The following is a 15,685-nucleotide window of genomic DNA, read 5'->3' as shown; positions in this document are numbered from 1 at the left end:
TGCCAGCAAGAAAAGCTAAGGGTAACAAAAAAAAGGTTTTTAGTTATACTGGGGGGGAAAAGGAAGATCCAAAAAGGGGTGAAGACTACTGCTCAGGGTGGGTGAGACAATGATGAATGATGATGGAAAGAAGCTGGTACTGCCTAATTATTATCTGGCTTCTCTTTTACACCGGAAAGGACAGTGAAAAAATGAATAATAAAGAACTAAAATTTAAGGTAAGTAGAAAAATAGAAGAGAACAATTAGGTTCCCTTAATGAATTCAAGTCATTAGTTACCAAGGGGTTCTTAATCTGAGGCCATGAAGTATGTGTATGTGTGAGTATATACACACATATACATACATATATACACATACATATACTGTATATATAGTGTGTATATATATATACAACATATACATATACATACACATGTATATTTTTATATATACATATACACACATGCATGCACACATAAATGCCCACACAATACACAATACAGACAGCTATATTTCAATATACTTGGTTTCCTCTGTAATACTATGTATTTTACTTTATGCATTTATCCACATTAGTCTAAGAAAGGGCAGATGGGCTTCACCACACTGTTAAAGGGGTCCATGACACACACAAAAAGTTAAGAATCTTTGTGCTATACAAACTATATTCTAAGGTATTGAAAGATATCACTGTTGAGCCATTGTTAGTGATCTGTGAAGGAAAATGGAAAGCCAAAGAGGTGCCACAGATGTAGAGAAGGGCAAATGTCTTGATTTTCAAAAAAGTAAATGATGCCTGCAAATTATAGGCCAGTGAATTTGATTTTGATTCCTGATAAAATTCCAGAATGTACTATTAAAAGGAAGCAGGGATCAACCAGGAACTAGCAAGGCTTTACCCAAAACAGGTCACTCCAGACTAGTCTCATTTCTTTATCTGACAAGGTGACTGGACCAGTAAATCAGAACACTATAGATGTTATCTACCTGAATTTTAGTTCATACTCAGTTGGATCTGTGACTTTGATTTGAGCATTCCCTCCAGTGACTCCCATCATACTCTATCCCACCAGTCTCCCATGAGACTTTCATCCAGATTCTACCAAAAGCTCATGCTGGAGGCCCCTGTTGTCTTCCATGTTGTGATAGATCAGTGGAGTCTCCAGTCATCTATCTGTCCCTCCCTTGCTCTCATTATATGACTAACCCTTCTTCTCTTCCTGTCATATGGCTCCTTGAGGACATATTTTATTCCTATTCATTTTCAGAGTTTCTCAATGATTATAAGTTGTGGCCTACTCACACATACCATGTGTCTTTTCATTTGGCCTTCTGTGTAATACTCATTTTTAGTTTATTGGAGGCAATGGTGTTCCGTTCCAGGTCTCATTGCCACATAACACAACACTAGAAAATGCTTGCACTGAAAATATGGGCAACTACTGTCATGTGATGCTTGGGGTCGGTTAAAAAAAGTGCTTTGCATTTTTCTGAAAGTCATTTAACCCATTTTCCTTTTCCTTTTCAATTTTGAGTCCAGCTCATCATCCATTTGCAATGTCAATCCCAGATATATAAATAAATGTCTCTCTCTACATACACACATATAGATATTTATGTACATATACATAATGTATATATACATATATATACATATACATACATATATATAATGTATATATAGACAGATATCTACAAATCTGTATCTATGTATCTATCTATATTTCTATCTCTCTATCTACTTGGTGAACATTCAGATGAATGCTGAAATCTAGGTAATAGACATTCTTCATCCATTTGGTTCTTCCTATGTGGATCTCCAGACCAAACTCTTTTAAGCAACTATGGATCAGAATCAGTAGGGTTTGCAACATCCTGGAGCTCAATGTAATTAAGACAATGTCATTTCCAAAAAGGAGTATCTGAAGGATCTCACCATCCATGAAGAATTCATCCTTGAACTGGACAATGTAGTACTTCCTCCATCATGATGGTGACTACTTTTGTTGAACATCCAATCTCCCTGTTTTATTCCTCAATTCATCAGAGGGTTACTGAACAGTTGTTGGGGTTTTATTCTTGTTGTTATATCTTCCAAGGAATTCTTAATGATCTTGACATATGGATGGGAGAATCCTCATTGTAAAAGAGCCTTTAAAGCAATATTTTTATTCTGAGTCAAATTTTTTGCATAATCAACAAACAATAAGTACAACGAGACAGTCACTACATCTTTCAGTCAACTGAGAGACAATAAAAGATGTGGTTCACTGTTAAATTTTGCTTATGAAAGTCTACTTGTTCCCTTCTAATAGCCTCCTGAAAGACCTGTCTAGTATATGTAACCCTCATAAAGATTTTGGATAGATGAGAGAACAGGTATATGTCAGTAGCTGATGTTTTCTTGGTCACCTTTTTTTATGTGACATCAGTAGATCCAAAATTTTTTTCCATGCCTTTGATATCTTCCTGTAGATGCCTTGTGAATGCTACAAATGCCCTCCAGCACTATATATACTCTATATACTTAGTCCACTCTATATACTTAGTCCAATGCAGCTGTTTTCCCCATCTTCGTTGTCTTTACTTTTTTTTAACTACTTTTACTTCCTCTGTGAGTATTTCAGGTGTAAGAGTGGGTGTTCCACCATCCTTGATGGGGAAAACATTTTGTTGAGTAGTTTCTGTATTTTCCATTTTTTCTTCTACTCTTTCCATTTTTATCCTTGAATGCCCTTGGAATGACTTTGCTTAGCCAGATAACTTGCCAAGTTTTCTTTACACTGGTTTTACCCTTCACTGCTTCTCCCTGCTTTATGAGACAATATTGCTCATAATCATCTACTATCCTTCTTTGTAAGATTTTATAGATGAGTTTACATCCTAACTCTATGTTCCTTTTGCAGTCATCTCTCTAGAGTCATTTGGTAAATAATCCACCCATTTGCTGACTATCATGCCTTCTAGGTTCTTTTGGTTTCCATGTTATAGCAGCTAATTTACACTGGTTTAACTTCTGGATTAAATTACTAGTCAGTGTTGATTTCTGTGGTTGATTTCCCATTTTAAAATTTTCAACAGCTTGCTAAGTCTTATTTATATACCACATATCCTTCTTTACTATACTTGTTTTGTTACATATTCTGCTCTTAGCACTGATGAGTTGATAGTCTGCACAGATGCTGACTCAGGAATAACTTCCACATCCATTGTAAGTCTTCTACTGTCTGTTAAAATGTGGTCAGTTTCATTCCTAGTGATATTAATTGGTGTCTACAAATTTTTTTAAAGGAAATTTGGTTCTCATTTACTTTTTCATAACATGGTGGTGTGAGGCTTCTGTATAATCTACATGTCTTTTGGCTTAGCTCATTTCTTTCCATATTTCTCTCTATCCTCACCTTTTTCTATCTTTGCATGAAATCACCAAATATCAGAGTATATGTTAATTTGATTTGAAGTTCTTATTAGAATTTCAAGTTTTCATACAATTTTTATAATCACTTTGTCCTAAGCAACCAATGTTGGTACCTCAGTACAATTATGTTTGGGGAGGGGAGGGGAGGGGAGTCAAATACTTATTAGAAATGTGATATGTGATAACCAAATGTCCCCTGCAATAGTAGGTCTTACAGCTTTTGGACATAAAATAAAACATACTGCCAACTCCTTTCTTTGCCTCTCCAAAGAACACCTGTAAGTCATTCTTCTATTTAACCACAATATCCTTCTTCCTTTTAGTTACATTTATAGCAAGAATGTACAGATTGATATGATTCAACTTCTTCTGCAATACATCCATTCATCAGTCATTGGATAAGGATCTCACATTTGGATTACCAACAGTCAAATTAAAGTTCAATAACAGTCTAAAAACTATGTGACTCTTCACACCCTCTGCTCCCTTTCCCACCACACTCTGCAAAAACACAGGACTGAGGGCTATCTGACAGTTTTTTCTTTGTTTCCTGGGTTGCCGCTGCCAAAAGAGTTGCATCATCAGCTGGCCAGCCTACTGGTGATGTGTCTCTCTGTCATTAGCTAAGCTAGTGCTTCTAAGAAATTCAATCTTTTTCCAAGACCTTATTCAAAGCTTCTAGCATGACAGAACCTGCCAGTGCTTATGCTCCATTGGCAAACCTTTGAGCATCCAAGATCAGGAGATTAGGACATTATTCTAACTAGAGTTAACCCTTAATTTTAGCAATGTAAAACATTTGACAAAATCTCTCATGCCATTTTTGCGGACAAGAGAGAAAAGATGCAGGCTGGAATACAGAATGGAAGCTGGCTTAAGAACCAATTAAATGGTCAGGTCATTTAACCAATCAAGTGTGATATGAACTTGGACCAGGCAACTAGGTGGTGCACTTGGATACACAGAGTGCCAGACTTCCTGAGTTCAAATCTAGCCTCAGAAACTTACTAGCTGTGTGACCCTAGGCAAGTCTCTTAACCTTGTTTGCCTCAGTTTCCTCATCTGTCAAATGAGCTGGAGAAGGACATGGCAAACCACTTTGGTATCTCTGCCAAGAAAACCCCAAATAGGGTCACAAGGAGTTGGACAAGACTGAACAACAACAACAACAACATAATTGGGAGGCTGTCTGTAAAGGAGTACTCTACACAGTGTTTTGCAACCTTTAAAGTGCTATACAAATGACAGGTTTTTTAGCTTCATCTTGGTCTGCAATATGAGAGACACGGTGTCCAAGTCTACAAACTTGAGCCCAAGTCAAACCAATACCCTGCTCAGTCTTGGGGACCACATTTTAGGAAAAACATTAACAATCTGGAAAGCATCCAAACTCAGGTGACTGAGCTCATGCCTTCCGAGGACTAGCTAAAGGAACTGGGTTTGGTCAGGAGAGAAATCTTGGCGTGTGTGTGTCAGATGTATTTAAAGGACTCTCCTTCAGAAGGCTAGGCACTGGAGGGCAGAACCAGGAACAAAGAACAGAAGGTACAGAAAAATAAAGTGAAATTTAGCTTTGATTGGCAACAGGGAAAAACTTCCTAACAAGCACAGCTGTCTGAAAGTGAAAGGGGGCCTTGGGAGACAGTGAGTTCCCGTTCACTAGTGGTCTTCAAGTAATAGCAGAACAAATACTTGTTAAGTATGTTGCAAGGGAGATTCCTGTCCAGGTATGGCTGGAACTATATGGCCTCTTGAGTTCTGTTCTAATGCTGAGATTCTGCAGTAACCTCCTTCATTTCTCAAAGCAGAGCTGTTTAAAGTGGGTAGCTTAGGGAAGCATAAAAGTGGGAGGACAGAATTAAGAGAAAAGCCCAAAAATGTAGGAATCAAAGAAGAATCAACTATTTCAAAACCATCTGCATCAGAAGATCACAAATTTAGAGGGGGAAGGGCCTTTAAAGGTCATCTGGTCCAATCCTATTTTTTTTCTTTTCTTTCTTTTTTCTTTATTACAAATAAGGACAAGGGTCCAGAGAGGTTAAGTCACATGGCCAAAGTCACACAGCTACTAAGCAGCAGAGCTGGAATTTGAATTCTCCTCTCTGATAAGACCCATTATTCTCAGGATCCACAACTCAGGTAGTACTGATTGCTCTTTAGGCTGGCTACATTATGGGTTAAATAGGTTTTTGTGGGCTGACTTGGGAATTGAATCATGTATAATATTGCTCCTATGGGAAAATACATTCTCAATTTCATATATCTGATTTACCAGTGGGCTTTTGTTGACATAGACTAAAAGAGTCATAAAAATTCGAAAAACTCCAGAGCCTGAAGGAAATTAAGCAGGGTTAAAAAAAATTATCAGGGAGAATTTTAATACATATGGAAAGTCAGACCCAGACCCACAACAATGTCATTATACATCTCTTATATTCCCAACTATCAGATGCCTTTTTGCTATGATGCCAGTGGAATGGAAAAGGCTTATAAAAAAATTGTTTGTTGAGGCAACAAACAATTGGAGTGAAATACTTTTTTTTAAGCCTATGTGAAAGATTAAGAAAGTATTGGAGTAGGTATTCCACCTATATATAGCCTTCAAGGTTCTGTGTCCTGGGGTATCAAGAGCAGAGGGCTCCTCTGGGAAAGCCTCAGAGTGGAGACCTGGGAAGCTCAGGGGAGTAGAAGCAGGAAGCATAGTGCTAAAGTGCCCAGATCAGGAAAGCCCAGGTCCAGGGGCTATGACGTCCCTAACACTCCATCAAAAGAGGACAAATAGGGCCCCTGAATACTTTGAACCTCAGAGATCCCAAGAGCCTAACCCTGGGAAGTAGAATTTAGCACAGGAAGCCATAGTATTTAGGGTAATGCCAAGCAAGGCCCACTACCTCATCTAAAAGTGGAGTAGGAAGCAGGATCTGGCACAAAACCCCAGTTCAGGAATTAAAGACACAGGGCAGAGAACAGGCCCCTAAAGTCAGGAGGACCTACGTTCAAATCCGGCCTCAGACCAAACACTTGATGCTTACTAGCTGTGTGACCCTGGGCAAGTCACTTAACCCCAAGTGCCCTCCTCCAAAAAAAAAAGAAAAAAAGGAATTAAAGATAGAAAGAAAAGTAAATTTTAAAAATATTCACAAAAATAAAAAATTGTTGCAAATATAACTCCATAACAATTGCAAGCAAGTACTCAAAGGGAAAAAAAAAAGGATTTTCCAGAAGGATTACATGAGTACCTAGAAGAAATGAAGCAAAAGACTTTAAAGAAAATGAAGTTCCAGAGGAAAAAATTGGAAGGAGAATAAATAGCTCAGAAGAGAAAAGGGCAAAACCTTTCCTAGGAAATAGAATCTCTGAAAACTAGAACAGACCAAACAGAAATCACAGTAAGAAATATTAGAACAAAATCAAAAGACTGGGAAAAAATAGAAGAAAATGTGAGGTATCTGATATCAAAAACAACTGACCTGGAAAACAGGATCATTGGATTCTCTAAAAACTATGTTTTTTGTTTAAATGAAAGCTGCCCAGATCTATTAGAACCAGAGAGAAAAGTAAAAATAGAAAAAAATCCAGAGATCATCTACTGAAAGGAGCTCTAAAAAATCACAGGTGGGAAAATCATAGACAAAATCCAGAGCTCCTGTATCAAAGCAAAAATACTGCAAGAATCCAGGAAGAGGCAGTACAAGTTCCAAGGGGTCAGGATCAATTAAGACCTGGAAGCTTCTATTTTAAATGAGATGAGACTTTGGAAAACCATATTACAAAAGCCAAAAGATACAGGCTTATATGCATGAATAACTAACCTTGAAAAGATGATTATAATCTTACAGGGGAAAAAAACATCTTACATTGAATAGAGAACTTCAGAGAATTTCTGATAAAAAAAAGACTAGAAGTGAGTAGGAACTTTAAAATATAAGCCCAGAATCCAGGGAAACTGAAAAAGATAAACTGATTTCAGCAATTGGAAGGGGGTATATGATGGTGTGATGCTAACATCTTGATGAAGTAGAAGAAATATGTGTCCCTTCGGACTTTAAAGTCTTCCAAGGGTATTAAGAAGGACAAATAACAGAGGTACTAGGAGTGGACCAGTTGTATTAAGAGGGTTTGAAGAGGTGAAAAAGAAGAGAAAGGCAAAAGGAGAAAGACACTAGTATAGAAAGGAAAAGGAAGGGGGTAAATCTTGAAGGCAGTGCAGGAGAACATACACAGAGAAAGGGACAGTGGGCATCAGATGAACCTTCCTCTTTTCTTAAATGGACAAAGAAGAGTTTTACACACACATACACACACACACACACAGAGAGAAAGAGAGACAGAGAGAGAGAAAGAAAGAGAGAGAGAGAGAGAGAGAGAGAGAGAAATTAGTGTTGAAATACCTCAAATTCAACAGGAAAACAAGCCAAGATAGAAAGGGATAGGGGTTTAGAGGAAAGATAATACCAGGGAGGGAATAATTACAAACAAAACAAATTTCTTGATCCTAAAAGATTAAAGGGGGAACAGAGAAAAGAACTAGAATCTAAGGGGGTGCCACAGAGTGCCTCTTTAGACAACTGGGTTATGGATGAATGAATTATGGTATATGAATATAATGAAATATTCATATACCATAAGCAATGACAAAATATATTATTTCAGAGAATGCAGGGTGATACGTGAACCAAAAGAACAAAGTACATGAGGACAAGAACACTGTAAAGAAAAATAAAGTTGAAAGACTTCAGAACTCTGATTAAAGCCATGTCTCCTCCAATCATGTCCACCAACCAGAGGAGCTATGGTGAAACATGTTATTGAGCCCCTAACAGTAAGGTGACAGACACAAAGTGTGGAAACAGCAAGCAGTTTTGGACACATCTATTCTGCGGGCTCATTTTGCTTGACAGTTTATTTTCTACAAAGGTTTTCCCTCCCTTTAAGTTAATTGGGGAGGTGGTCAGGGGAATGGGGGGGAGAAGCAATATTGCTGATATTGAGAAAAAGAGAGCTATTGTAACATTTTTCAAATATTCAAGAGAACAGAAAAAAAAGCTTAAAAGGAAGCATAGACAAGCAGGGCAGTTTTGAAAGTAACATGTAAAATTTATTATGTACCTTTTTTTTTTAAAGTAAGCAGTTGTTATGGAGATTCATGGTTTCATATAGAATTCTATTTTTGTGTGTTCTTCTGTGCATATGGAAATGATTCTTTTTTGGGTTGTTTAAACTTAGACTAAAAAATAAAATATAAAGAAAGTACTGGAAACATTAACTTAGAACCAGCATAAAAAAATTTTACATATTATAATAAAAGGCTTTGACATTATTAAACTTCATTTCCTGTAGGACAAAGGTTCTTAAGATTTTTTATACAATGGACCCCTTTGGCAGTCTGGTCAAACCTATGGACTACTCACAATATGTTTTTAAATGCCTAAAATAAACCAATTCCACTGTAATACAGCCATCAAAATATTAATAAAAACAAGTTCACACACCCCAAGCTAAGGGACTTTGCATGTAAGTTAATAGGAAAATAGAGAGGAAAGGTACAAAAATAATCTGCAACTTCTAGAATTATGCAGCCAACAGAAGTAGAGAAGTGAGTTCGGATTCCGATCAATGAGGAAAACAGCACAAGACTACCACATAAAATTGTTTTTTCCTTTTCTGGGGGCAATTGGAGTTAAGCAATTTGCCCAGGGTCACAAAGCTAATAAGTGTCTGCGGCTAGATTTGAACTCCCATTCTCCTGACTCCAGGGTCAGTGCTCTAACCATTACGCCACCTAGCTGCCCCTACTACACACCGTTTCAAAACCTCTCTCTATCAATCCCCCATGGTCTATTCCTCTACTCTGATGAGAAGTTTCCTCTATTATAAGTCAAGGCCAACCCCTTTATGGTTGATCTTGATTCTATTCTCCTCCCTTCCCCTCAGGAAGCTTGTTTCTTTCATGCTTTCCTTCTCCCTATCTTCATCTTTAATCTTTCCTTAACCTACTGGGTTTTTTCTTGCTACCTACAAACATGCAAAGCTCCCCTCCAAAATTGAAAAAACTTTCATTTGATGTTAACATCCCCTCAAGTGATCTTCCTATATTTTTTCTTTCACAGACAAAGTGCTAGAAAAAGTCATTTACATACTTTTGTGTCCACTTTTTCATCTTTCACTCACTACTCAATTCCTGGCTCCAAACCCCACCATTCAACTAAGACTACTTTCTTCAAGGTTATTAACAATCTTTTAATTGCCAATCTTATGGCCTTCTCTCAGTCTTAATCCTTGACTTTAATGAAGCTTTTGATACTGCTAACCACCCTTTCTTCTTGTCTGTTTTCTCATCTATGGGATTGTGTGACTCATTTCTACCTGGTTCTTCAACCAATTAGTGTCTGGTCATTCCTCAGTCTCCTTCACTGGATCATCTATACCCCACACTCTAAATGGGGGTATCTGCCAAAGTTCTATGCTGGACCACTTTCTCTTCTTTCTCTCCACACCCTCTCCTGACAATCTCATTAACTTCTAGGGATTAAGTGATCATTTCTATGTAGATGACTTCTAAACCTATACATGAAACTCTAATTCCTCTCCTCAGTGCCAACCCCATATCATCAACTGCCTGCTGTATACCTCTGGACGTCCATCCTGGTCCCACACCTCAAACTCAACATATTTAAAATGAATCTCATCTTCCTCCCCAAATACACTCCTCCTCCAAGTTTCCCTGTTTCTGTTGAGGTTACTACAATAGTTACCCAAGACTAGAAACTTTAGAATCATCCTCAATCCTTCACCCTTCCTCTCCTCCCACAGCCAATCAGTTGCCAACTCTCCTCAATTCAGGCTCTAAATTACTTCTGACATATGGCTTCTCCTAAGAAGCCATATTCAGACAGCAACCACCCTGGTTTAGGTCCTCCTAATGACTGCACAAACCTCCTAATAAGTCTCCCACCCTCAAATCTTCCCCTCTCCAATCCACCTTCCATACAACTGCCAAAATAACCCCCCTAAAGCACAAGTTTGACCATGCTGAAAATGCTTTAGGGTCTTCCTAGTTCCTCCAGGATAAAATACAAACTCCTCTACCTGCTGTGGAAAGCTTCTCAAAAACTGCATCCAAACTACCTTTTTGAATGGGTTTCATATTCTCGCCTTCCTGCACTATGTGTTCCAGCCACATATTTGCTATTCTCAATACTGTACTCAATGTTCCATCTCCAATTTGTGCCGACTATTCCTGAAATGAACTCCTTTCTCATCTCCACATCTTAGAAATCTGTAGCTTGCTTTAAGGCTTAACTCAGGTACCACTTCCTATGCGAAACATTTCCTGACTCCCTTCTTCATTAACGCTCTTCCTCTTCAAATTATTTTGCACTTGCTTATCTGTGTAAATGTTTTATGCTCCAGTAGATATTTTGGGGTTGAGACTGTTTTCTGTTTTGTCCTTTCTCCCTTCCCTTCCCCTCAAATTCAATTCTTTGGAGATTGTGGTATTCCACAACTCACAATCACAGAACATGGCTGAAAGAATATTGGTATTTTAAAAATGTGGGTCATTATTTCAGGTAAAAGTATTGCAAATTTCCCAAAGGCCCACTCTCCTACAGTTCAATTTAGGATCAAGTTCTTTGTCTATTTACAGAATTTGTCCAAAACATATGGACTGTGAATGAGCTTTATGGGTTGCTGATCAAATTGCATATCTAGACAATAAATATCCTTCATCCACTTAGTTTTTCCTCTGTGGATAATTAAAGCAAACTCTTTAGAATAACTGTAAATCCAATTAGGAAGCTCTGAAATTTTTCAAGACTTGATACAATCAGCACAATGCCATTGGCAAACTAGAAAATCTGAGGGCTTGGAGGGCTTGGAATATGATATTCTGGAGCTCAAAGGAGCTAGGATTAAAACCAAGAATCAACCTACCCAGCAAAACTAAGTATGATCTTTCGGGGAGTAAAATGGACATTCAATGAAAGAGAGGACTTTCAAGCACTCTTGATGAAAAGACCAGAGCTGAATTGAAAACTTGACTTTCAAATACAAGACTCAAGAGAAGCATGCAAAGGTAAACAGGAACGAGAAATCATAAGGGACTTATTAAAGCTGAACTGTTTACAATCCTACATGGAAATAAGATATTTGTAACTCATGAGATCTTTCTCAGTATTAGGGTAGTTAGAGGGAATATATACATAGATGGCACAGGGTGAGTTGAAGATGAAGGGATGATATCTAAAAAATAAAATTAAGAGGTGAGAGAGGATTATACTGGGAGAAGGAGAAAGGAGAGAGGTAGAATGGGGTAAATTATCTCACATATAAGAGGCAAGAAAAACCTTTTACAGTGGAGGGGAAGAGGGAGGAGGTGAAAGGGAATGAGTGAATCTTACTTTTATCAGATTTGGCTTAAGAAGGGAAAAGCATACACACTCAATTGGGTGTGGAAATCTATCTTACCCTACAGGAAAATAGGGAGGAAGGGGACAAGAGGGAGAATGATAGAAGGGAGTGAATATTAGGGGAGGGGGTAATCAAAAGCAAACATTTTTGAAGAGGGACAGGGTCAAAGGAGAGAACAGAAAAAACAGGGGGGTGGGATAGGATGGAGGGAAATATAGTTAGTCTTTCACAACATGACTATTACAGAAGTGTTTTACATGACTACACATGCATAACCTATATTGAATTGTTTATCTTCTCAATGAGGGTGGGTGGGGAGGGAAGAAGTGAGAGAATTTGGAACTCAACGTTTTAAAAACGAATGTTAAAAATTGTTTTTACATGCAACTGGGAAATAAGACATCTAGGCAAGATAATCTAAATAAGATATCTACCCTGCCATACAGGAAAATAGAAGGGGAAGGGGAAAAGAGAAGGGAAGGGAGGTAATAGAAGGAAGAGCAGATTAAGAGAAGGGGTATTCAGAATGCATGCCATCCTGGGGTGGGGGAAAGCGGAGAGATGGGAAGAAAATCTGGAACTCAAAATCTTGTGGAAGTGAATGCAAAACTAAAAATTAATTAATTAAAATAAAAACAGAAAATCTGGAAGAGTTCATTTAATGCCCAATAATACCCCCCAAGTCAAGCCTGCACAGTTCATAGTTTAGGCTTTGATGGCTTAGCATGAGTGTAAATAGCCACTGTATTCTGTTCAGGACAGAAATACTGAGGGTCTTCCCCTCCCAGATTGATATTTTTGTGAAGGCAAATTGGGCTATTTTTTGTCTCAATTTTTTCTCAATTCTTACCTACCCCTTAGTCAAGCAATGGTCTTTGCTTCAAACAAACTGAAACTGGGAAACACCTTAATTTAGAAAGGCCAAGGTCACCCACTGCTGCATCCTGGGTCCTGCAGTCATCTTGATTTGGTCTTGCCACCGGGCTTCTGGATATCTCTAAAGGACAGAGTAAGGCTGACAACTTTACTCAGCTCAGCTTCACTTAAATCCAATTCACCTAAAACTCAAGCCATCACCCTCATGACGCCATCGGTCCTTTTTGAAGACAAAGACCTAACAACAATTTCAGGACAAACCTTAACATCACTCAGAATGCTCTACCTCCCAGACCTCACTTGGAACTTTCCCTGTGTGATCAAAACCACCATCTAATGTCCTTCTAAACATGCTCTTTCAACCTTATCAATTAGCAAGCACTGAAGTGCCTACTATGTGTCTAGGAGTGTGCTAACTGCTACAGATACAAAAGTGAAACAGTATCAATCCATGAGGAGCTTTGCTATATAGCTAGGAAAGACAACATGAGCACAGACAGACCTAGATATATATACATATATGTATTTGTATATATGTATCATACAAACTAGATGTGAAATAGATACAAGATAAGGGGGAAGGTAAGGGAGTGACTAGCTGATTCAGGAATCAGGAAAAGCTTCATGTAGAATATAGCACTTGAGCTAAAGCATACTGTAGATTCTAAGAAGTGGAAATAAGGATGGAATGTATTCCAAAAGTGGGGGACATTCAGTTCAAAAGCAAGGAGCCGGGATGGAGTATCAGGCATGAGGACATGTAAGAAGGACAGTGTGGAGAAAGGATTATAGATCTGGAACAAGAAAGAACCTCAAAGGGCATCTAGACAAATCTCCTATTTTACAGGTGAAGAAATTAAGGCTGAGGGAGATTTAAGTGTTACACAAGCAGTAAGTGACAGAAGTGGGAATTCGAACTCAGATTCTCTGACCCAAGAGCTGGCACTTTTTTTTTTTACTGTTACTATACTGCCTTCTCTGGCTGTAATGCCAAGTGAAAGAAAGGAAGTAAGGGATAATGAAACTGGAAAGGTAGCTTGGGACCAGGTTGTGAAGAGATTTAAATGCCCAAGATATTACATTCAACCCTAGAAGTAATAGGGAGCTTAGGGAACTCCAGGAGTGATAGTCAGTTGGTAAATAAGCATTTATTAAGTACCTACTACTTCCAGGAACTGTGCTAAGTGCTATTCAGACCAGTCTGAAGACAATCACAAAATCCCACTGTCTCTACTCTCCCAGGCCATCCTATTAAACCCCTCACTGCTGACATCTCCCTACCACCAAACCCTGGCCCCCAGAAGAGGTAGTATGATTCAGTGGAAAGAAAGCCTGATTTGGAGAGGATTGGAGTTTGAATCCCAGCTCTGTCACTGTCACATGACCAAAGGCAATTCACATCACCCCTCTGAGCCTCAGTTTCCTTATCTATTAAATGAAGAATTTGGACTAGATGACCTCTAAGGTCCTTTATACCTCTAAGTCTCTGACCCTCTGGTTCCACTCAGGTTGCCCCCCCCTCCAAGGTCAGTCTTTCAAGTCTGTGCCCATTATTAACCTAGAACAGGGATGGGGAACCTTTGGCCTCGAGGCCACATGTGGCCCTCTAGGTCCTCAAGTGCAGCCCTTTGAATCCAGACTTCACAGAACAAATCCTCTTAATAAAATGATTTGTTCTGTAAAACCTGGGCTCACAACTTCAAGAATTACATGACTTTCACAACTCAGGAGGCTGGTGGTACAAGCAGTGTTATCATTTCCATTTTATAGATGTAGTCACTGAGGCTCAGAGAGATTAAGTGACTTTCCTATTTAAGAAGGTCTGACCAGAACCCAGTGCCTAGTTCCAAACACAGTCCACTCCAAGCACCTCTGTTATTCTGCCTTGAAAATCCTCAACTCTGGGTAACCCCTGATGTGTTTCCTCTGATTCCAAGCATTTTGAGGGGAAGTCAGATTATTGTCCTAATTATGCCAACTGAGAAGTAAAGCAATCAAACATCAACTCTGAGCTTACTAATGTTCAGCAAACCTTTAATTCTTTTGTGGACTCCCTAGTTCCAACCCTTTTCTACCTTATTCCCCGCCCCCATCCTACCCCTGAGGCAGCTAGATGACACAGGATAGAGTCCTGGGCCTGGAGTCAGGAAGCCTCATCTTCCTGAGTTCAAATTGGACCTAGCTGTGTGACCCTCAGTTCATTTGTAAAATGAGCCAAACCACTCCAGTACCTTTGCCAAGAAAACCCCAAATGGGGTCAAGAAGACTCAGAAAGGGGGCAGCTAGGTGGCATAGTGGATAGAGCACCAGCCCTGAAGTCAGGAGGACCTGAGTTCAAATACTGCCTCCACCAAACACTTGACACTTTTACTAGCTGTGTGACCCTGGGCAAGTCACTTAAACCCAACTGCCTAAAAAAAAAAAGATTCAGAAAGGACTTAAAACGACTGAACAACAAAAACCTCTTTACTTTCAGCAGATAACCTTCACATCCTAACTTCCCTCCTCCCTTAGAGGGAGAGGTAGTGGCAGAGGCCAAAGTACCATTTTTAGCTCTTAATTCTACTCTTTTCTACCTTCTATGATACCTTGTCCCATTAGCCATCTCCTTATCCTACCCAAGTATTACTCTTTCTCTCTACTTGCTTTCCTTTTTCCTTAAGTCATGATCAATTCTTTCCTTTCTCTCCTCAACATCTTCCTCTCTTCCTCAAGACAAGTGATTCTCTATCCTTTGTTCTCTTAAAGCACTTTGGTTTCCACCTCTCCTTTATTTAGCACTCAGTTTTTGCATATCCACCTCATACCTCCTGGTGTAGAAGAACACCGATCTGTACTGAGAAGACTTGGATTTCAAACCCTGTTCTGCCACTTACCATGTGACCTTGAGCATATCACTTCTCTGCACCTCAATTTCTTAAATGAGGGTATTGGATCAGATGAATTCTAAAGTCTCTTACAACATAAATCTGTGATCCTATAATCCCTCATTAGATTA

The 15,685-nt window shown here is 38.8% G+C and overlaps 1 protein-coding gene across 4 annotated transcripts in view; it reads right to left on the bottom strand.

The window, feature by feature from the left end:
• The window catches only part of METTL8 (methyltransferase 8, tRNA N3-cytidine), a 118,399-nt gene that overhangs the window by 101,707 nt on the left and 1,007 nt on the right, over positions 1-15,685 (bottom strand). The window contains exon 2 of one of the 4 annotated variants that reach the window (XM_020990954.2): positions 1,918-2,133. The exons of the other annotated variants lie outside the window; for them this stretch is intronic. The gene's annotated coding sequence lies outside the window, so the exon portion shown is untranslated. The remainder of the gene's footprint in view (positions 1-1,917; positions 2,134-15,685) is intronic. 4 annotated transcript variants of the gene reach the window in all.

The sequence above is a fragment of the Phascolarctos cinereus genome, unplaced genomic scaffold (genome assembly GCF_003287225.1).
Source record: "Phascolarctos cinereus isolate Bilbo 61053 unplaced genomic scaffold, phaCin_HiC Scaffold_726;HRSCAF=1367, whole genome shotgun sequence".
NCBI classification, from domain to species: domain Eukaryota; kingdom Metazoa; phylum Chordata; class Mammalia; order Diprotodontia; family Phascolarctidae; genus Phascolarctos; species Phascolarctos cinereus.
Note: the sequence above shows the minus strand (reverse complement) of the source record. Positions and strands in the feature narration are given on the sequence as shown.